The sequence below is a fragment of the Sturnus vulgaris genome, chromosome 2, assembly GCF_052056855.1.
Source record: "Sturnus vulgaris isolate bStuVul1 chromosome 2, bStuVul1.hap1, whole genome shotgun sequence".
Taxonomy (NCBI): Eukaryota; Metazoa; Chordata; class Aves; order Passeriformes; family Sturnidae; genus Sturnus; species Sturnus vulgaris.
In genome coordinates, this window is record NC_142244.1 from 68883381 (window position 1) to 68908283 (window position 24903).

Sequence of the window (24903 nt, forward strand, 5' to 3'; positions counted from 1 at the left end):
TAAAACAGGTATTTTTAAAAGTTATTTTAAAAAATTAGAAGAGGTTGTGTTCAGAAGACAGAGTTAATAAGTAATATCTAGAACTGATTTAGGACCCTGCACTTGAGAGAACTTTGAAGTGCAATCCACCCTGCCTCTTATCCTCTCTACCATTTCTAAATGAGCATCTCAGGAAGGGAAAGCCCAATTTGTTTAAGCATCCCCCAGTGTCAATCATTCAGTGTTAATAAAACATCCCATTGCAGACAATGTCTGTTAGCAGCAGGCTTTCCTGAAATGCTACTGAGCAATTCCGAGCTGCATGTGGAGGTGAGGAAAAGGCATTTTCAGCAATGGGCTTGCATGTACATGGGGTTAGATCCTGTTCTGAACAAGCAGATGAAAATGAAGAAGGAATTCAACTGCCTAGTGTGTCTGGTGTAGTTTAAATGCCTTAGGCTATGTCTGCATTAGGAGCTCATGAAATCCAAGAGGAGCACTCTTGCAGTGCTCACAACTCCATGTCCACACCACACTCATCTCACATTTTTTCACTCTGGACTATTTGTAGTCTGGTTCGAGAGGGTCAACTTGGTGTGTTCAAATGGAAAGCATTTTCCAGTTTAGCTTACAATCTCCCAAACCTGGTTCACTGGCTTTGGAACTGCTTTAGAAAAGGGAACCTGTAGGAGATTCTTTCAGAAATGCACTCCTGTTGCAAACATCTGAAAGGTATCTGAGACATTTAAGCAGTCAGATAAGCCAGAGATTGTAGAAGACCTGGAAGGCCTTTTTGGAGGAATATTTAGAAGGTAGGCAAGACACTCTACTATGTCTAAAACAGCAGTAATACCCCTGCCACTCCCTAAGGGGAAAGGAAATTGGATGAATACACCTGATGGTATAATGAAAGCAAATCTGATCCCTGTGTATATTCTGACCAAAGCAAACAATCCCCTTAATATTCCCATTTGTGAACACAGACCTCTGTGACAGTAAATGAGGTATTTATATATATTTGCACAGAATCTTCTTTCTTTTATCTTCTCTGTTTGTATAGTCCTATGAACCTCTGAGAATTATCTGTATTTATCTGCCTGAATCCTCCCATTTGGTTTTGTATCTCTTCAGTTCTATCTTTTCTTTATTTCCAGAAGTCCACATGGCAGCTTTCCAATTGTATTTATCCACTCCGACTAATTGAGTCACATAAATGTAAGTAATTTGAAACATTATTGTGAGAGATTTCTGTTTGCCTCTTTAATTAAGCAGTTGTTCACAGGTGCATACAGTTACAACAAAATTAATTGATAGCTCTATATTGCAGTTCTTGAGTCTGCTGCTCTTTGGTGTTTGCAAACAGAGCCATTACATATGTCTTACATTGTTCATAGGGAACATTTCTCATTTTCCTTCAGAAAAGGTTAGGACAGATTGACCTATATATTGGAAAATCTATGCAAGCAGTAAAGGTAATTTTCCTAAGAAGGAAACTGAACAAATGTTTATTTGTGGAATAGTTTATTACCAATGGGAAGAGCTGCAACCCTGCTCTATTTTTCTGCATCCTTAGAAAGTATCTTGAATGCCAAAAATCATTGCTAGGGGAAGCTAATCACTTCTTGTGGAAATTGTGGGCACCTTATTTATTGTTGCCATGGACTTAATTACCTTAACCATACAGGATTATTATAGGATTATTAATAAAATTTCTTTTAAGAGTCCATTTTTTGGTTAATATAAACATTAAAAACAGTACGTGCAAAAGGATTTTTAGCAACGATGTGGGAAAACTTTAGAAGAATAAGCATGTAAGTCTCATCCTGTAGAACTCTCATACCTTACTTCGGGCTACCAGTAGTCTAAATGGAAAAAGATAGGCATAAGGATGATGGTAATTAATAGAATAATAGGATCATGGAATATCTCAGGTAGAAAGGGTCCAACAGGGATCACTGAGTCCAACTGCCTGCTCCTCACAGGAGCATAACTGCACATAACTTTAGAGAACTGCAAAAGATTTCAATTTGGTTTTAAATAATCTTAATTTTTTAATTATGACAATAGATTGGATCAATCAATGCAGTGCTAAGAAGCTATGCACAGCAAGCCAACATGAATGTTATTTCCCAATGTATCTGCTGAATCTCCTATGATCCGAGGCTATGGATTTCAGTTTTTGGCACTGGATTCCAACAAATCTTAAGCTTAATTTATTTTTGTTACTATGTAAGGTGATGCATCATTATCGTGATGATTCTAAAGCATGATTTTCTTTGGGCTGACTTTGTACTTTCCAGCAGATGGACTTATACCTAAAATACGACTAACTTCTCGCCTACTCATTTTCTGTTCAAATCCTGCTTTTTAGTTTGACAAAAGACTGGAATTTGAAATCCCCTTTGCTGTCTCTGTAATTGCCTGCTCCAATGGTTTCCCAATGTAGAAAGAATAACGACCTTGCTTTTGTCTTAATGCTTTCTGTTACCTTCTTACTTCTTCTATTGCCACTTATTTTTTGCCAATTGCCATTAGCAATTCATCTCACCCAGCAGAAGAGCATTCCAAGAGCATTCCTCTTCTGCTTCTGCAAATCCAACAGTTCAGCTTATCTAAGTTAGAATTGCCATGTGGAAGTGACTATTTCTTTTTTTATGTATTTGGTGTCAATTTACATAGAATGAATTTAGGCTACAGGATTGCTTTTATAACCTACAGTATTCCTGAAATATCTTTATTTTCTATTTTCTATCAAGGTCTTAATTTAAGACCAAAATGCATGTTCAAGTTCCTAGGCAAATACTCTTGTTTAGGGTGAATAAATATGTAGATAAGAGTCTGTCTCTCTGTTTAAACTCTTCTTGGCAAGATTCTTATTCCTTGCAACAAAAATAAGATGAAGTGATAATAGAGTAATGAATAAACAGATAATAATTTACCATTAACTGAGATGGGAGCAATAAAAGGAATATATTTTCTTCTACATTTAGACAAACCCTAACTACTACCATATGCTTTTCCTATAGGCTATACCAGTGACTGCAATAATACAAGCTCTTCCCTAAAGTTGTTTAGTATATAATAATTTCATACAGAGCAAACTCCGCTTAGTAGAGTCAAATGCAAACTTACTCCATCTAGAAATAGAGCAGAAAGGTCAAACTTAAATGAAAACAAATTTTGTCTTGTGACTGAAAAAGTATTAGAGGTTAGAGCAGGGAGGTGACTTGATGATCCTTATGGGTCTCTTCCAGCTTGAGTTATTCTGTGGTTCTGTGAATTGCTGCCTTCCATTGTGATAATTTGAGAGCTAATCTGGAGAGTTCTCATATAATTTTCATGACACTGTTAAAACAGCTGATGTATTGTTGTGCCTGGGCCAGAAGACAGTAATTGGCAGCCTTATTTTACTCCATTTACAAAACAGGGTAGTGTGCATGATGAGCAGCTGTGTTTCAGGAGCAGGAGGCAGAAGCTTCCAGCTGAGGGATAGAGCATGTCATGAGGTTCGTCTGAGCATGAAATCCCCAAACATTTCAGAAGTAGGGTGCCGAGAAGCAAGTGTGATTCTTTTAGCTACATTGAAAAAAATGTAATAGAAGAATAATGTGCCCAGATTTTCTGTTATACTTGACAGCTGCAAGAGAAATCTGAGAGAAGTTCTGAAAGGAGCTACAAAAGAGATTAAGTTGAAGAGTGGTAAACTTAAAAAATTTAAGTTGTTTCATTTCCCTAGAAGAGAAATCCTCAATATGGCTGTAATGAATATTTATCTCATTTGGAGAGAAGGCTTTTGCAAGTAGAAAAGATTCTTAATACAGAAGGAAAGTGAAGAGACAGAAAAAAGATCCAATAGCAGAAACCTGAAGGTAGAAAAGATTCAGTTGTGAAACATAGTGTCCTTCTCCAAGAGAGAACTTGACAAGGATCTTTTGTATTTCCATTATCACTTCAGTTCTCTGTATTAGTTTTGGGTATCCTTACTAAAATCTATTTGGCAGGTTATTTAGAAATTATGAAATTCTCCCTGAATAGTTGACTGAAATTCTGTGTTTGGAGTAATCTAGAACTAAACTGTTACAGCCGTTGAGTTGTGAGTTTATTAGTAGTGAGCATGTAGGTAACTGACTGAATAGCATATAAACCAGGAGATGGCATGATTTTCCTTCCTCTCACAAACTCAAATACAGTTCAAATACTGCTGTACAACTGTCCATATCACTCTTCATTCTCCATAAGATGAATCTGAACACTGGTGATCACCATTCAGTTGGGACATCTTTAGAGCTTATCAAGATCTCACCTCCTGGCACTTAAGCAAAATTGCATACATTCAAGACATTCTGTTCAGTGTGGTCTAAACTGTTAGAAGAATGCCATGCAGAAGTTAATGCTGTTGGTGTTCTGTCTTGAACTTTTACATAGCATCCATCACTACCTTACGTATAGACTTCAGGCAGAGCTGGGCAATAAAACTAAGGAAGTAATCTTTATTCAAGAGAAAGTCTGCCCTGATTTGTTACCATAATTGTCTACTGGAATAGAATATTATGAATGTCTTCTCATCTATCGTTATGTCTAGATTTGTTCTTTCAGTGGGCAAAGACAATTTCCTCGATGCAAATACAATAGCACATTCCCTAGCTTTCTTCAAACTTTTTAGGAAGTTTACCAGACTCATCAGAAAGTTTGCTTAAGTCTATAACATATCACGGAATTGCAGAATCATTTATGTTGGAAAAGCTGAGATCATAAAGTCCAACTTTTACATGACCACCACATTTTCAAATAGACCATGGGACTAATGCCGTGTCCAGTCGTTTCTTGAATGCCTCCAGGAATGGGAACTCCACCATCTCCCTATGAAGTCCATTAAAATGTTCAATAACCCTTTCTGTGAATAAATTCCTCCTGATATCCAGCCTGAACCTCCACTGATGCTGCTAGAGGCAATTTCCTTTTGTCCTGTAGCTGCTGGCCTGGGAGTAGAGACCGACCCCTGACCTCCTTTCAGGTAGTTGTAGAGAGTGATAAAGTCACTCTTAAAACTCCTTTTCTCCAGGCTAAACAACCCCAGCTCACTCAGCCATTACTCACAGGACTTGTGCTCCACACCCTTCTCCAGCTCCATTGCCCTTCTCTGGACACTCTCCAGCCCCTCAATCTCTTTGTTGCACAGAGTGGCCCTGAACTGGACACAGCACTTGAGGTGTGGCCTCCCCAGTGCTGAGCACAGGGGGACAATTCCTGCCCTGGTCCTGCTGGCCACACTGCTGCTGATACAGGCCAGGATGCCACTGGCCTTCTTGGCCACCTTGGCACAGACTGTCTCGTGTTCCCTGTCCACCAGCTCTCCCAGATTCTTTTCTACTGGGTAACTCTCCAGTCACTTTGTCCCCAGACTGTAGCACTGCATGGAACTGTTGTGACCTCATGTAGTTGGTCTGGGCCCATTGATCCAGCCTGTCCAGATCCCTCTGCAGAGCCTTCCTCAAAGATTTACGAATCATGTGGCAAATGATCATCCTGGACTGATTTATAGAGCTACTTTTGTTGATGAGGAGGAAACAAATTCTAAAATGAAATATTGCAAAAATGCACAGTGGAGTTCTCTGTTTGCTCTGTCAGTGAATTTACATTAGTTTTACTCAGACTGGACGCAAAAATGTTTTTCTTTTTAACTGCCAGCAATGAAAACCTTGTACTGGGATCTGAAAATCACTGTCAACAATAAAGTTTTCTCTGGCCAAATTGTTACAATTGAGTAGACACCTTGTCTCCAGCAGGTTTGTGAAAGTACAAATAAGGGAGGCATTTGGCATTCCAGAGGGAAACTTGGAGATAGAATAGCTTTGCAGATGACATATGAGATTGACTAGCATCCAGTTTACTCTTCCAGAGCTGTTGGGTCTGGTAATAAAAAGAAGAAGAGAGTTACAAATCAAAGTCAAAGCATAGAATTGTTTCTGAAGCAGACATATATGACTCACAGGCAACCTATCAGTTGAGCATGAAGCTGCCTTTCCTTTGAGCCACCTTAAGCATGTGTCCATTTGACATGGTCTAGCATTTACAACCTAACAGAATATAAAATAAGTATATATAGCCAGGTACAACGAATCAGTTGAAAATTTTCAGGGCTGGTGAGTCATGGTTAGGAGGTTTGCTTGCACATGAATTACTTTCCCAACCTGCTTAGGCACCTGTACAGTTTTTGAGTCAGGATTCACAGGCATTTGGTATGGCTCTTCAATGGATGAGGATATCAACTGTTGTGTATTCCAGTTCAGATGCCAATCTCCTTTGGATGCTGAAACCAGCCTGATAAACTTTGCCCTTTGTCTCTTCAGTCCTTGACTTTTTGTCTTTCCCATTCTCTATTTCTCTGTACCTCAACGTGGATGTTAGCCTGTCAGCAACTATTTTCCATTTGTTACATCTCCAGTTACTACCATTCCAGCTGAGCTTATTTCATGTTCTGAGATAAAAACTGCAGCATTTCATGAGCTGCAAATTTGGGAAATAAATGATGAATTTCAGGTTTTAGCAACAACAACTGAGTAACAGGAATTTGCTCCCAGATGGACCTCAGGGAAAAAAAAAAAAACCCTGATTGAATTACTGCCCTGTTTAAAGCCCAATGTTATATGCAATATTGGCCATGCAAAATGGTCTCATCACTTGTAGAATGAGGTACAGCAAGAGAGAAATTATGGTCAGCTTCCCCAGGGAGGTACAGATTCAAGTGCAGGGGTGAAAAGATTTATTTTTAATCAAGTGGATAATCCTCTTCACTGTGCAATGGGAATTACCTCAGGTATAAACATTAACCATTGTAACTATTAAGTATGAGGGGATATTAGATTAATTATTCTGTAGATGTGAAATAAACTGCTGCAGCTTTTGCAGTATGTAAAAAGGACAACGAGTTGAGAGTCTAAATTGGGTATTTAGCTCAATACACAGAAAGATACTTTGATTTAGTGATCATGTGATTTAGTGATAACAGTTACAAATTCAAGGTCTAGGGTATTGAATCATGTTGAATAATACTCACTTGTTCCATTTAACAATATTTAATGCAGTGATTGGAAATTCCACAATGGGCAAAAGGAGCTGGGCTGACATCTCACCATGTTTTTTATTATGATTTGTCTACCTAAGTCCTCTGGAATAATTTAAGAGTACAGATACCATTGTTTTCAGTGATAACTATGTAAAATTGGTGTTCAATATTTTTATTTTTATTAAGTTTTATGTTTATTGGGGTTTTTTTTTTGTTTTATACTTGTTTGGGGGAAAATAATGAAATGAAAAATGATCATGTATGAACATGGAGATAAATATCTGATTGTGATGTCAACCTTTGCCCAGAGAAATAAATTTCTTTTTTCTTCCGTTACAAAAAAGAATAATAACAAGTTCTAATATATTAATTTAATTTGACATAGAATACAGCACATCACAAGGGTTTTAAAAGTAGTTTTGAAAAGATAATTTGCAAAATCTTCAGTACATACTGCAGTGATATCTCTGTATTACAAGTTAACAAGAGAAAACTGCACATAATACTTCACTGAATTCAGTTGCAATACTCTGGAACAAAATTCTGGTTTTATACCATGGCTATATCAATGGGTTTACACAGGATTTTCACAAAACATAAAGAGATCAGGACAACACATTTCTTACACAGGTTAACTATTTTTCAGTATGTATAAATATTATTTTGTGTCTCTACTTAGATTAAAGCTAATATTTTTGAAATATCTACATCTGCTTTTCTTCTCCCTGTGATGTTTACCACCTAATAAAAATGCTGAAGTTACAGAGAAAAGATGTTTAATTTGTTCTTGCTGCTCAGTTGCATGTTGCATCCTATTTTGTAGTAAATGGCACAATGTCCCAAGTGGGCTGCCATACTGTCAGATACATTATTTATACATAACATTACTGGTTAATCAATGAACAAAAATGCAGGATTCTTTTTTTCCCCTTTTCCCGTGACATCTTTAAAGCTACAGTAGAGAAGAACAATTTTGCAACGTATTACACTATTACTCACTTTTAAATATAGCTTCAGGAGTTTCCTGGCGCAGTTTGCACCATGCATCTGATTAAATTGAATGTGATTGTTAGACAAATGCAGTAACAATTTGTGCAGTGCAGAAGAGTAATTTATTTAACTATATAGGCTATCCTTTCCAGTTAAAAGTAAACAAAATGTATTCCGGCAATTGTTTTTAACAGATCTTTTTAAAATCCAAAATGAAACCTGAATATCCAGCCCATTATGATTTTTCATGTGTATTTACAAAAGAGACAGAATTTTTAAAGTCACTTGAAAACTCAGCAATTTTAGAAGTTCCCCCTGCATTAAACAGAAAGCAGAATTTATAAGTGAACGAAGAACGGAAATATGAAAATATATATATGCAAACGAGAGATGCAGCTGTACTGTGTCATAGTACTACAGGGGATTTTTGTTTCTACTTCAGCTTATTCTGTCGTATTTTGTTCATAGACATTTCAGATCAATACAAAATATTCAGCTCTGTTCCAGTGATTGAATATGAATACATTATGTGCATACAAAAATAGTGATAATCTATGTTGATACAATAGTTCATTTTGCATTAGTGTCCTAGATGGGACAATGTTAAGAAGCAATTTAAATGAAATTCATTTAAATGTCAGCTCTCATGCTTGCGATTTTTCTATAATTGGTTATTTAATTAAAATAATTCTCATAGTCATTAATTTAGACTAAAACTTGCTGTGCACTGACATGTTTTAATTACATGGTATTAACAAAATTGATATGCTTTAAAAAAGCATGGTTAAATTTTAAACAAGAATAAATTAGAAATCTCATAGATCATCCTACTTAGAGTATTAGTAGAGAAAAAATCAGTCATTTAAAATGTTTATTATAAACAAAGTCCCAACATTATTGTGCATGCATCATATTTGGTTCCTGCTTCGGTGTGAGGAGACTTTTATGTTAAAACAGCACCTCCATCTTCGAATTCCTTTAACCAACACACAATAAATAAGGTAATGAACCAAATTAAATATTAATAGAAATCCACATAAACCACAGAAGACAGACACAGAACTGACGTTTGAATTATACTATACCTTTGATATCATTAGGACAACATATTAATGAAGTTTTAAAGGGTTGAATCTTTATCTACTGTTCATGAAGACAAAAAGGATTATATGAGCTTCCTTATAAAATGCAGATAAGGAATGAAAAAAAATTAAGTATTCTAGTAAAACTACCTGTACAGCATAGAAGAACTAAAGTCTTAGACCCTGATTGTGCAAGGTAATCCATAGACAAGGAGCCACATTCCTTTATGAAGTACCCTGATGTCAAAGGAATTACTTCCATAAATGAAGTAGGTACTTTGTTTTCAGGACTGGACCATACTGAAAAGTGAGAATCAGGATTTTATTTCATTGTCTATTAATTAGGCTATATCTATATTACTTTGACCTTTTTAATATTCTATGATTTAATTGGATGATCAGTCTACCTCAGCCTATGATTGCCAATCATTCTGCATAATATACTTCTACTCTTTCTTACCTTGACATGTGCAGATCAGACTCTTATTAACATGAAATAATGATTTTATTGTGGATTTCAGGGGCCAAAAAGTATGTATACAGAAATGTAGAAATTTATTGATTCCATAATACTATAAATTAACAGTGTTGCTTTTTCTGGCAGCCAGCGTAGGAAGGATTTATACCTCTTTTAAACCTTTCCCTTTTGATCTTCAAATTCCACACAGCACATCCCAGAGCATAAAATGCTTCTCAAGATTGAGTGTCTTGAGTGTCACACTGCTCACCAATCTGACTTACAAAACATATTGTAGCAACAAAATGCTGCCAAGAAGCAGCTCTTGCATGTGGAGAGTGCTCCATGTTCACTTACAGTCTGGATTCATCTAAGTGTGGATGTCTAGAAGTGAGCTAATGATTGTAGGCTCTTTATAGTCAGTAGATAGCAATAGAGCAGAATATCTTACTCCAAAGGAGTTTGAAGTTTGGTTAGATGAACTGTGCTCTAGAGGTGGCTATAGTTCTGCATTTATTATAAAGAAAACCTAGGACAAGGTCAGAGATTTAAGGTTCAGCTAGCTGAAATCCCCCCTTTCTGACTGTATAGATTCATGTGCTTTATCTCTAGTCTTCTTTGGTTCTGATTCATGCATAATGACGTATTTTTTTATATGCTTTATGAATATCCATGTTCTGTAGAATCATAAATTCCATGTGTCTCTCAGTCGTTAGAGTCTTTATCCTCCATATGTATGTGAAGAAGGGAAGACCTGTTATTTCTGTAAGATAATGGGAAAACTACTAGTTTACCAAGAGAGCATGGGATGTTTGCAGCAGAGCCAGGAACAAATCCACCATCTAAGCTCCAGGCAGCAGCAGAGTGACCCATACTTCATATATTCCTGAGTGTGATTCCTTTCTGCTTTGTTGCTGCACTGATACATATTTTCATGCAAGCAGTAGCACAGTTGTCTTATCTTGTGAGCTGATGGGGATTCTGACTTCTCAGCTGGATCATCCTGTCTTACAGCCTTTGCAATGTTACAGCCCTGGCTATAGGATACCTCTCTTATAGCAGATTAAAGTGTGATTGTGGCATGTGTTAACTAAATGTGAGTAACACAATTACACCATCAGCAAAAAAGAGGAGAGTAATTTATGGTATGCCAGCAATCTGATATTGGTGTATATCATAATGATTCTTAGTCAGTTGTACTCCAACTTCGAGCATGTAAAAATACTATCTTGACTTTTCTACTGTTCTCTCCATGAAGCAGATCAGCTACAAGGTTATATCTGATAATTATATTTTCTTTTCTCACTGTCAACACGCTTCATGAACTATAAGTAATCCATATTTACATTGTAGAAAATCATAGAGTCATTTAATTCAGGAATTATCTGCTATCACTCCTCTTTAGCAATGAAGTTCATGGGATATAGGATCCAGTTGTGTACTTGCTAACTCATTTTCACAGTAAGTGAAACTTGTGAAAGAAAAGTTTGCTGATGCTAGAGCAGGACCTCATTTACCCTCAGACTTTTTTCCAGGACTTCTTCAATGTGAAAGTATCTTCAAGTGTATGTAAATATAATTTATTGATAGCCCTCGTGGAAGATTTCCATCAGAGGTAGCTTCAAGACTGAGAGCAGTACATTTTCAGTTTAAAATCTATATGCAACTTTAGCAGTGAACCTTGAAATTCAAGCTGAATAAGATCGACTCTGTCAGCTTAATAAATTGTTTTAATTGGGAATATTCTCTGACTGGATATTTAAAAGGAAAGAAAAAGAAAAAGGAAAGGTAGCAGTAACCTACGGCTTTGTTGTATGGAATGTTAAAAATAAAAATCTTGCTCCTGAGATTGCAAATATTTTCTGCCTTTACAACAGAAGGACAGAATAAAATCTGCAGCACTTACAAGACAGTGTAACGTGTAGCATCACAGCTGTGCATCAGACCTAGATGTGGGCTTAGTAACTTGTTCCCAACTATGACGAAAAAAAGAGAGAAAGAGAGAGAGAGAAAAGATAGATAGAGCAATTAAAAACACCCCCTCGCCCTCACTGATAATTAACTTAATGCTAAAAAAGCTTTGGGTTTTTTTTATTTATTTATTTTTTTAAATATTTGTTTCTTGCTGTATTTTGTCACACCCTCTGTATTGATATCCAAGTCCTAAATCGCATACATAATTTTCAAGACTGTAGCCTATGGAGATGCTAAACATACTGGTGTATTTTAGGAAATGCATAAATGTAAAGATAAGATATGTGATATCACACATTCTGTAATTCCATCACAATTTGTTGATGTGTTGCCAACAAATCTGTTTCAATTTCAGGTTCAGAACCGATGTTTTCTCTTGGAAGCTGGTCACTGCTATACAAATGTGTTAGCCCCACTTCAAGCTTAATGCTGAAAAGAATTCAGAAATAGCCCTGGGAACATTTAATATTTCCTTGAAAAAGCTGTGGATTGTCATTAACTGACAAACAGTCCGCTGCCAAGTTCTTGCAAGAATTGTATTTGTTGTCTGATGCCAAACAGCCTCTTTAAATGCTAATGAACAAAGTATGGCATGCATTCTGTTCTTGATGGATTATGCCTATACCTTCTGTGGTCAACAGAAGGGGAATTCCCGGCCCATATGATTTCCATTCTGGCACGCAACTCTTTTCTCTGCTTACAAGGCAGTAAGCACTCAAATAGATTAGTCAATCTTATTTTTAAATTAAGTATAGCCTCCGCACCCTAATTCACATGTATGAAATCTGGAGGAACTCTGCCAGGCTGCCTACGCACTGTATGAGTTTTGTTTTCTTTAGAGGATTAAGCTTCTGACTTAGTATCAGTGATGCTCACTGTATACTGATACGCCTGTTAAATTCAAACATGAATGTTTCATAAACAGCTGATTTACATGTTTGTCTTTACCTCTTTGGAGACAGATTTAAGGAATTAGGTTTTTTAATTGTCTTCTTTTGTGGTTTTCATAATTTCCTGAAACAGAAAGAGCTGGCTTGATACAGAAATACATTAAAGAACAGTACCTTACTGCCATGTGTACATGAGGTTTTACAGCCAGTAGGAGGTCCAGATTTGTGTATATCAATATCTTTGATTACACCTTCAAGCCCAGCTTTCCAAGAAGACTAAATTATGCAGGAAATAGCAAGCTTGGGAGTTGTGCACTGAATAATTTTTGTGTGATATCATATTTTAATTTGTTTAATTATAATTCAGTAACTGCTGTTAGTCAGATGATCCTCTCTAACTTGTTTATGATCTGCTGAAAAGGAAGAAAAAGCTCTTGTAGACAACAGCAACCTACAAGCTATGGGCACAATACAATTCATCTTTAGTTAAAATGCACAACTACGAAATATAAACTATGCTATTAATAGAAATCAAGAGTAATAAAAGTGGACAGGAAAAAATTACAATAGTATTTTTTTGAATCACCATGAAGGAATTTTTCCTTTCAGATGAACCACAATTAATTTCTCTGAAACTGACATTTGAAGCTGAATCCAGGTGATTCCAATATGGAACTAACTTAACTGTTTCTGTTCTTACTGCAACTTTACAAATAGCTTTGCTAGATAATATGAAATAAAAATTTAATTAGCTCATTCTGGAAGTAGAGCTTTCAATAAAATATGAGTTTTCAGGGGAAAAAAAGCCTCTATCTACCTATACACATAGTAGGAATATTTATTTTTCTCTATTACATGGACCCATCAAGGCTAGGTCGGATGAGGCTTTGAGCAACAGGGTCTTGTGGAAATTGTCCCTGCCAATGGCAGAGAATTGGAACTAGATGGTCTTTAAGGTCCCTTCCAACCCAAAGCATTCTCTGATTCCAAGAGCACTGGAAATTGTGTTTCTGCATGGAGAAAGCATGTTTCTGAGTTAGTGAGAAGTTTGTTCAAAGCTTTTCCCTCTTTATGGAGAAAAAAAGTCTTCAATGCCTTTTGAATGAAATTCCCATAGATAAAAGGAGGAAAAAAAAAAGAAAAGTAGAAAAAGTATCCTGTGTCCTGTGTCTCTAATTTACTGGAAAAGCTGGAAAATAAAGATCTCCTGTAATCTTATATTCAGAATCATTTATTAAATGGATAACCATGCTTATAGGTATTAATTTTACAAGAAAACAATTTTTTATAGCCTCACTCTCTTTTGAAATGAGCAATTTCTTCTGGTCTTCCAGCTATTTATAGTAAGACCTTTATAAGCTCAAACTAATTAATAAACGAGATCAATTTCAAGATTTTTTTTTTCCTTGTTCAAAACCACATAATCATTCATTTCAGTAACATTTTAAAGGCCATGTCTAAAATAGATTTGCACCCATGTCCCCAGTGTGAATTTTTCACTCTTTGGCAGCATGCAATAGGTAGTGTATAATGACCTTTTCTCTGTTTGGAACAGGGATTAGAATAATATATTTGACCCTTTTTACTCACCTGGGAGTGATGCTAGTCTCCATGTTCAATGAAGTAAAATATGTCTCTAGTGTCCCAAGGTTAAGGCCATGACTTTAAACTATTTAACACAAGCTATCAGGCTGATTCACCTCAGTCAGGCTCTACAAAGTGGTTGGTTTTCGTTTTTCTTCTTTCTTTTTTCTTTTTTCTCTTTTCTATTAGGCTGCATTATATATACTTCATCACAACTATTTCTTATCCACAATGCAATTAAGGGAAATATTTTGCATTACAAACAAAGCAAGTTAACCTGGTCACATTGTGCATTATAACAAAATTTATGGCTGCATAAATGGCAGTGTAAACTTACAGAAAGACTGGTAATTATAGTGCCATTGATGGTCTTTGTTGCTTTAATTCTGAAGCAGCCAGAATGATTAAACTGAATCTTAATCGACTTCTCCATTAAAAATGCTGGCAGAGAAGCTCCCTTAACCTTTCTCATTGATTGAACACAACAATCACCATTCAATTATAATGCAAAAGGACATTTGTTATAATGTACGAAAGATGCATGAGCCATTTCCTTTTACTCAAGACAATCAATGAGATGACTCCTACCTCAAAGAAGGTAAGGTGAAGCTACTGTACCTGGAAGAGCATTAAAGTCAAAGCAGAACTCAGATAACTGCAAACACTACAGTTTTCAGGGAATGGCAGATTACTTAAGTGAAAATAAAGCAAGCAGTTCCTCACTCTACAAAAAGTAAATACCCTCAATAAAAGAGAGATAAGAATACAGAATTGCAAGTAAGTTCCTATTTTATAAAACTAAGTGAAACTCTCATGTGAAAAGAACTAGAAGTCACACATGGATGTTTACTTTTAAGGATTTTTAAATATCTTCATTTCTTGTTTAGGAGGAATATTTTGTGTATTTAAGTGGTTACAATTGAGAAGGAATAGAGCACAGGAGTCACAGAATCACAGAATGGGTCGGAAAGGACCACAGTGGGTCATCTTGTCCAACCTCCCTGCTCAAGCAGGGTCATCCTATACAACAGTGCCCAGGGTTCTTGAATAATATTCTTGAATATTTCCAGTCAGGGAGACTCCATAACCTCTCTGGACAATCTGACCTAGTGCATGTCAATTGCACAATAAAGTTCTTCCTCATATTCAGGGGAAAGTCCCTGTGCATCAGTTTCTGCCCATTGCCTCTTGTCCTACTGCTCATCATCACTGAGAAGAGCCTGGCTCCATCCTCTGGACACTGTCCCTTTAGATAGTTGTTAATATTGATGAGATCTCCTCTCAATTGTCTCTAACAGGCCCAGCTCCCTCAGCCTTTCCTCATAAGAGTTTTAAATCATCCCTGTTGCTCTCTGCTGGACCTGCTCCAGGAGCTCCATGTCTGTCTTGTCCTGAGGAGCCCAGAACTGGACACAGCACTCCAGATGTGCCTCACCAGGGCTGAGTAGAGGGGCAGGATCACTTCCCTTGACCTGCTGGCAATGCTTTTCCCAATGCACCCCAGGATACCTTTGTCCTCCTTGGCCCCCTGGGAACTCTGCTGACTCATGGACAGCTTGTTGTCCACCAGGACCCCCATGTCCTTCTCTGCAGAGCTGCTTTCCAGCAGGTCAGCTCCCAGCCTCTACTGGTGGGTTATTCTTCTCCAGGTACAGGGTCCTGCATTTGCCTTTGTTGAATTTCAGACAGCTCTTCTCTACCCATCTCTCCAGCCTGCCAAGATCCCTCTGAAGGGCTGCACAGCTCTCTGGGCCACTCCTCCCAGCTTTGTGTCACCAGTGCACTTGCTGAGGAGGATCTGTCCCTTCACCCAAGCCATTGTTGGGCAAGTCAAACAATACTGGTCCCAGTATTGAACCTTGGGGGACACACTAGTGACAGGCTTCTGGTTATTTTGTGTCACTGATAACGATCATTTGGGATCCTCTGCAATATCACATGCTGAATATGAACACTTCAATTACTCGCAAACAGCACTGCTTCTGCACTTGGAAACTAAGAGATAACATTTCAGAAAGCTTGTGGTTTTCACTGGAACAATTGCCTCAATTACATCTTTTTTTCCTCAAGTAAACTGGAAGAAAAAGGATCCTAGATAGTTAACACCTCACAGACATTTAGAAAGATTACTCTTAAACAGGTTTTATAAGCTTTCCAGTGAGATAAACTTCTAAAATCTGGCATATCCTATTCTGAAAATATTCAGTTGTTTTGTTGAACACTTCAGTTCAAAAAAATATCATTGTGGAATTGATGTAGAAGCTCTTATGGCACTTTTGATATCATTGAGAGACTGGAAACCTATGGTGGATAGAGAGAGGACCACCCAGGCCTCTACTACTGCAAATGCCACTTGCAGAGGTGGAGTTGCCTCTGCTTCAGTTTGCACAAAGTCAGATCAGCCCCTGGGCTGCTGGAACTCATCAAAACGAGCTCTACTTTCACAGCAAAATGTGCAGGAGCTGGACACACAATACTAGGTTTTCCTCTGTAGTCCATAAATTGTTGGGGTTGTGTTCATCACTAGATTTTGAGCAAGAGAAACCCATTCAAATATTTCCTTTAGTCTCTTGATCATTTTGAACCTTTTTTTTTGCCTTCTCCAACAAATCACTGCTTTCAGACTGCCTAATGGACAGGGTGAGTACTACCTCAAAGTTATGCATACACTGCATTGTTTCCAATCTTGCTTTCTATCTCTATTGAAACATTGAGATATAGTTCAACATCCATTTTCTGAGAGATGTTGGTGCTGCCGTCCAATTTTAAAAGCCCCATAATACAGTACTCATTCTCTGAATCCTCACATGCTTTCCCCAAAGAAATCACCATATGTTGTTTTCTGCCTGAGAAATTATTTATTCTCCTGCTTAGCCTTTTTCTCATTACTCCAGTTTCTTCTTTGATGTAAAACGCATCCTTTTTACTGGCTGTTAAGTCAATTGATAAGGGCAATGTTCACCAGAATCAAGAATAGCCAAAAGGTTTGGAGGGCTGGGAAAACTATTCTGTATCATCTAAAACCCAGAAGAGGTACTCCAAAACTTGATATTCACTCTTCTAATCTAAAATCCCTACTAATCAAACTAAAATAACAACAGGAAATTAAGGCAAGGGAAATACACTGTAATGGTTATGTACTACTGGATTACCCAGGGAATGTTGGTTTTCCTTTATCTTTTTAGCCTTACAGGACAGTTCCCGTATCCAACTCTTTCTTATAGATTGATAAGCAGTTTTCTGACATAACATCAATTAATTGTTAATAACAACCAGAAGATGAGTACTTTCTGCTTCAATATAATAGTTCTGCTTATAAGAAATGCTCTTCTCCAAATTTTCTGTGATGCTGTGATGACCACAGTTATGGCATAAATTGCTGTATAAGATATGAATGTGTTCTTGATAATTGACATGGCAAAAACATTAATTTTGAAATTTTCTAAATTTCTATCAGCTCCCATAAAATTTTATTGTGAAGAATATAATTTTCTCAATGTTGTTGACTATGTTTGCAAATTCAAAATACAAATAAAAATAAAATAAAATCTACTTTTCTGAATGGTGGAAAGTTGAATATTTACTCTCAACATAAAATATTATACAATACAATGCACTGTGATTACACTGTAATTTACAATACAAGATATGCTAAAACTCTGGACACATGTTAAATCCATGAATAGCACTGCAAGCAGAGCCCAAAGTTTCGATCATTACCACTATTAAGGTGGTTTTATCAATCTCCTCCTCCCCAAGCTTTACATACTCGTGCTTTGGAGGTGAGAAAGTGAGAAATGCGAGATGTGAACTCTCCTTCTCCATTGTGGAATATTTATTCCCTTTAAAAAAGTGAGCAGTAGGATCAAACACTGTTGTTCAAACAGAGGGAGACTAGAATTCTCTATCTTTTAAGGCTGGACGAATTGCTACTTCCAAGAGTAACAACCATGATATCTTTCCCAGTCTCAGCCTGTCTGTTCCTTTTTCCCCACCTACTGCCTTTCTTTCCTTTAATTTGATCATAGTCAAATAGGGAATTGATTCACCATTTCTCACATTTGGTAATCCAAAGCAAAGTTGAGGGAACAAAAGGACTGACACAATGAAGTACAAACACACTCAAACATATCAGCCCCTAGCAGAATAGCCCTCTGTTTTGACAAAAGCATGTCAGCTTTAGAGCAATCCAGCTGACAGCTGCTTGTTTCTGTACCTGCTGCTTTATCCTCTCATTTATACAGAACCAGCTGTTTGTGTGCCATCCTTTCTTGGGAAAGAGATCTCCGGCTTTAGGGCAGAAATAGAGATCTTTCTTACTTTTCAAATATTGATTACTGATTTTATTTGCAAGACAGTAACCAGCAAGCTTGTTGCTAGCTGACAGCCACAGTGCACAGGAAGGTGAGCTCCCTGGCTGCCATCTGTCCAACCTGTCCTGGTTGCTCACAAGTAGCCACGGAGCCCTGAGCTGCCAGCACTACCTCTGCCCCTTCAGCAGCCCAGAGGGGATGAAAGCTCATGGACAGGGAGCCTGCCTTTGTGGACATCAGTACAGGCAGGGTTTGGAAATAAAACTACTGGTAGAAGACTGCATTTTCATTGAAAGGCAGTAGTTTTGCTTCCCCTGACTTAGGCGAGAGTCTACTTATATTAAAAGGCAGCCTTGCTCTGATGGAATTAAACCTCACAAAGGAAATATAACTCTAGGGAAAAAAGTATATATATTTGAGTGATTAGACAACAAATCAGAAATATACAGCATAAATTTTATGTCAGTCAAAATTATCACATTCCTTCATGAACCCTGTAGAATTTTTCTTGCCTTCTGTTGCCCAGAATGAAAATCTGTTAGTTTGATTGGTCCTGCCCAGCATTACTGACAACTGCATGTTCAGTTTTATAAAATTTTATTTTGGAGTCAGATGCACAGCAGAGAACTCATCTGGTATATCCCACTGCAGCACAATTTCTTGACACTGCAAAGGGAAAAGAAAAAGTGAAACATTTGTTTTCATAAACTGGATATCAAAAGTAATCTAAAATGCACAATGTGAAAGAGATCTCATTAAAATTATTTCCAGGCTTAAGGTGAGATGCTTTGTAAATATAATTTGTCTTATACTGTAAAAGCTGCTACTAAGAAGTAAGTTATTCTTAGTAAATGTCATATTTTATATCCAGTGGCTTTACCTCATCCTCAGTGTTATACAAGCCTTTTATTTTTTTTTGTTAGTAGATTTCTCTTGTTCATTACAAGAGAAAGCAAACACACTGAAGAATGCTGCCACAGAGAACTAGTGTTAATATAGTGGTGACTAAATTCAACGGTTCAAGCACTTTAACAGTTCTCACTGACAGACAAATTGTAGGATATTCATGTGAATACATGGGGAACAAAAATACTGGAAGTCTTGTTAGAATAGTCTTTCAAGCTACTTGGAGTATCTATATTCTATCTGGACCAAAACCTAATGAGACAGATTTGCTTATGGTATGTTGGTACTCCTGTTTCTTTCCTCATTGGTTGTAAATATTCATGTGGAAAATAAAAAAAAAAAAACAACAGGTAAGCTGTTATGAAATTCACATATGTTTCAATTGCTGAATATTAATTTCGGAAAATTTTACTGGTCCCATGTCCCTTCTCCCCTACTTTGGGATATGGCAATGATGCAAAAATAAAACATAACCCTTAATATAATGATTTTGTATTTAATGTCTACAACACACCATTAAAATGCTCTTGGGATCTTCCAGTTTGTTGTATTTAGTACTAGAATATGACTAGTAGTAAACTGCTGGAAATGCCTGAATGAGAGCTGAAGATGTGACCAGGAAGGAAATTATATGACATAGTGTTTTTAATTTGAAGAAATTGAAAAGAAAGCTGTTTCAGTTTTACTTTAAACAAAGATGGGTTTCATATGCAAGTAGTATTTATTGGAATTACTGCCAGTCAATCCACAAATATTATGTTCTTACATTCCTATCACAAGAAACAAGAAAGAAGAATGTAATTTCCGAATTTTTGTCTTTGGGCATAGCTTTATCTTTACTGAGCTCCCTGGCTATCATTAGCACCTAGAAGCAAATTAGTTATTACCTAGTGAAAACAAAATAACCAGAAGTGTACAAATATCTTGCATAGTTTAAGGAAACATTGCAATAAAGTGTATTTTAGTAAAACTAAAACAAATGCACATTGCCTGCACTGAAACTATATTTTCACGCAATCCCATAAATGACAGAAATAAAATGTAGAAATATCTGAAATAATTTTAAAGAAGCTTACTTGAAAATGATGACAGCCCAGGATTTAATGAAGACTGAAGATGAGAGTAAATTAAAGAAGATTTCTGTTTTATTGTGGTTAGCTGCCATTGGTACTCAGGGTAGCTGGTATGAGGCAGCTGAACTCTAAGCTACTCCCACCTCTGTTATTTGATGTCTGCTGCTGTGCCATTTAATCTGTGTATGTGTGAACAACATGGGGGGAATAAGGCCTCCAAATAACAATAGAAAGGAGTGATCCACAGTGACTCAAAAAAATAAAATATGAGAAGGGAAATGAGATTAAATCCTCATGACCATACTGATTATGATCATATTGATTTTAAAACAAAATTTGATGTCAAAGAACATTGTTAAGGAGTACCACATTGATAGTTTGACTGAAGAAAACAGTGTCATGTATAAAAATTGCCTCTGTGGGAAGACCATGTAGAGAAGAAAGGGGCAATTTTCATTTGCAGTTAGGTAGGAAGATTTTGAGTGAGTCTGAAAATCATCTAGAGCTCAAATTCTAAGAAATAAAATAATCTTCCAAATGGATATGTAAAGGGGAAGGGAAATAAGGAAGGGGAAGAAAAGGAAATTCTGAAGGAGGCAACATTCAGAGGAAGAATTCCTTTTCTGGATAATGTTTAGAGAACTGTTTGAGATAAAGTTGTTACCTTCAGTAGGGCATCCCTTCTGCATAGAGCTGACATTGCAATCTGGTTATATTGCTGCAATGCACTGTAATCTAACCAGTGAGAGATCATTATTTGTTTATTGACTAGAAACAGACAAAGAAAGCATATCTATATTCTTAGAACCCCTTAACTATCACTTTGAAACACTGAAATGATTTTATCATGCTTACAGGCAGAAAATGTTTCGTCATTTGAGATAAAGTAGGATGGCAATTGGTTGAGATAAAGTGGAGTGCAATAAAATAAAATGTATTAGATCCATGTACAAGCTCCTTTATTATAGCATGTTTTAAATCATTATTGAAGAGCCATTCAAGAAAAGTGCATAAGAAACACCTGCACTGCACTTATTAAAACATACTTTTGCCTGTAACTCACAAAATTATATGATACAACCAGCCTGAGACTTTGTGGTTAGATTAGCTGACTTCTAAGTCTCGTTGCAGCCTCCAAACTTCTTTTATGAGAGTTTCTTTTTCTTTAATAAGACAGTTGTTTTCACTAACCAGTAATCATTTTTCATAAGCACAGCAGCATGTGTGTGACATTCTGTGGAGAAAATGTCGTGGTGGTAATTGAGCAATATTATACCAGAAAATTGTCATATAAGATCAGTTGAAGGTATTTGACAAATTAAAACAAAACTACGTTGCAGTATCATTCTTACACCTCATTGTTAGGGGAAAATAAGAAAAAAATTATAAAAAATTTGCCAAATATTTGATATATGTATGCTTTAATTGGTTTATGCATGAGGCCTCTAATTCAGGTGCTGGATTCATCATGCCCCCAAAATTTAGCTTGCAAAGTTAAATTCAAACTTGTGGATACTTGTATTGAAGTTTTTATGGGAACTGTACTGTCATTGTTACCAAGCAGCAGTTTTTTTGCAACAACTGAATACACCAGAAGATAGATTAAATATTTCTCTGTAGTGGTGATGCAGGAACACTGTCAATTTACGAGTTATGCAAGCATTTGTTTTAATAAAAAAAAAGTCTAACTTATACTGCAATACAAAGCTGCTTGTACATTACATTTCTGATTAAATGTATCTCAACATGATGTAGAATCCATTAAAGGTCACACAGAAAGGAGGTTTATGGAAGTGGTAAACTTTAATAATTGCATGTGGCTTAATCAGATAGTCATCAGGGTCAGGTTGATAATGCTGAACCCTGGATAGAAAAGTTGCATTTCTGTCATGTCAAGTAGTATTTTAAAAGTACCAAAAAAGAAAATTTTCAAGTTTTGACTCAGTATCTACTTTCTCAAATAAGCAGCTCAAGCAATGTTGTAATTCACATAGTCAATTTTGCTCTTGTGTGCTCATACTAAAGGATATTATATTCCCATTTTCTCCTAAAGGTCTCCAGGTCCTCATACTCTACAGCCTCATACCCATTCTCTTGCTGAAGGCCTCTGATTTCTGTATACCCTTATTTCTGATTTTATGGGCAAAATATGAGTGTTAGATTTACCAATAGATAAGGTTTACCCTAAATTTGTATTTTGGTCCTTGTTCTAAGAAGAATATGTTTCAGGAACTCTAGGTTACAGGAGGGAAAACAACATATTTATCTCCTTGATATGCCCTATAGATAGGTAAGTTTCTTAGAGTAAGGAGCTTGTCCAGCTGAGAAAGAAAAGGGAAAAAGAGAAACCTTTGATACTGCATGGTTAATACTTAGGCAGTAAAATGCTGAAGATCAAACTGCATGCTCCTTACCCACTGTCTGTGTACACATTTGCACTGTAGTATAGTCTCCAGCTGTGTAACAATTGAACTTTATTAAGATCCTCATTCTGTTTCTTGCTTAATTTCTTCCTCTTTCTATTTGAACTTACTTCTAATTATGGATAAAATTCCTGACAGCAAACCATTCCTTTGACTACACACATTGTGGTACGTATGTGCTTTATAGTACTCACAGGAGCTGAACTAGGTCTACTAAAATGTTGCTAGAATGTCTGTGGACTATTTCTGCTTAACACAGAATTTTTATTGAAAAAAAATTGGTGAAGAACTTAATTTGCTGATACCTTCCAGCCAGACTTTACCTTCAAACAAATTCCAACATATTTTTCCATTTTAAAAATTTGACTTTTGGAAGAGTTCTTCTGCTCTTCTCTTTGAGTTTTATCAGTAGAGTAACTCTGTCCTTCTAGCCTGAGATCTCACCTAGCTATCTGTGTTTTCTAGAAACATTTTGAGGAAGTTAACTGAAGGCTACAAAATGGCTATTTCGAAAAATATAATCCTGAATCTGTAGACTTTGTATAGGCTATGTCAACCCGACAATGTACATTTTAAAGATATCATTATTTTACACAAGGTGTCAAATTTCAGCATTGTGCCATCAATCCATCAAAAATTTTTCTAATGCTAATGTTTAGATTCATATGTGTTTTGATAAATAGTATCTTTTGTATTTATCCTTATTTTGTCTGGTTACAGGCTTTTGTTTCCTGGACTTCAGTTTTGCCAATTTACTTTTTGTTTTTCCTAGACATATTCTCATTACTGCAACCATCTGGAAAAACTTCCTTTTCTGCAAATATACATAACCTCTGTGACAAAATTGATACTAAGCAAGGACCTTATCTATATTTTTAAAATAAATGCCTGCTTTACTCAAGAAAGTCCAAAATAGCAACAAGTGACCTTGGCAGGAGAACTCTCACAACAAACAGTTTGATAAATGGTTGAAAAATTAATCACTGGGAATAAGTAGAGGGTTTTATGCCATTTTATTTCTAGAATGAACAGCATATGCAGAGCATGAGCTGTGATTTATAGAAATAGATAAATTCCTTTTGAATCTATGAGAGATTAAACTAGGATATATCTGGAAGAGATTACTTTAGGAAACACAACATTGAATGAAGTTATTAGATATAACACATTAATGATTAATCATTGCTTAAATATATTTCTTTTGACATTGGATATGTTCCTCTCAATTATACCCAGACCAAATGACAGTGCACCACACAAAAAATTTTTTGAAGATTTGTGAAACAATGATTAACAGGAAAGTAAGGAGAAGAACTGATTTTGATTCAGATAAATGTTTAAGATATTCTGGAGAAAAAAAGAAAGGAAAAGAAAAAAGAAAAGAGAAGAGAAGAGAAGAGAAGAGAAGAGAAGAGAAGAGAAGAGAAGAGAAGAAAAGAAAAGAAAAGAAAAGAAAAGAAAAGAAAAGAAAAGAAAAGAAAAGAAAAGAAAAGAAAAGAAAAGAAAAGAAAAGAAAAGAAAAGAAAAGAAAAGAAAAGAAAAGGAAAGGAAAGGAAAGGAAAGGAAAGGAAAGAAAAGAAAAGAAAAGAAAAGAAAAGAAAAGAAAAGAAAAGAAAAGAAAAGAAAAGAAAAGAAAAGAAAAGAAAAGAAAAGAAAAGAAAAGAAAAGAAAAGGAAAGGAAAGGAAAGGAAAGAAAAGAAAAGAAAAGAAAAGAAAAGAAAAGAAAAGAAAAGAAAAGAAAAGAAAAGAAAAGAAAAGAAAAGAAAAGAAAAGAAAAGAAAAGAAAAGAAAAGAAAAGAAAAGAAAAGAAAAGAAAAGAAAAGAAAAGAGGAGGTACTTAAATTTGGTAGGATTTTTTTTTTTAACTTAAGTACTTAATACTTAACACATCTTAAATTTAACCAATCCTAAACTAAAAAGATGTGCCAGATCATAGAAAACATCAAGATATGTTCAAATGCAGACAGACTTGGTGAATCCCAGTTTTAGGAGTCCTTTATAGAACTCCAGCAGGTTAAGTGAGGCAGTGTTTCCTTTGCAGCCTTTGGCAATATTTCACACAAAGCAGCTCTAAAACTATTTTGCAGGGACCAGGACATCAGCAGTGCCTCTGTAGTACTCCAAAGCAGACACCTAAACATTGGGAACACTACAAATCTACTGCTC

The 24903-nt window shown here is 36.1% G+C and overlaps 1 long non-coding RNA gene across 2 annotated transcripts in view; it reads left to right on the forward strand.

The window, feature by feature from the left end:
• LOC148224835 (uncharacterized) overlaps positions 1-24903 on the forward strand; it is a 170839-nt gene that overhangs the window by 74579 nt on the left and 71357 nt on the right. For both annotated transcript variants that reach the window (XR_015801534.1, XR_015801533.1), the window contains exon 3: positions 1134-1194. This is a non-coding gene — a long non-coding RNA (uncharacterized LOC148224835). The remainder of the gene's footprint in view (positions 1-1133; positions 1195-24903) is intronic.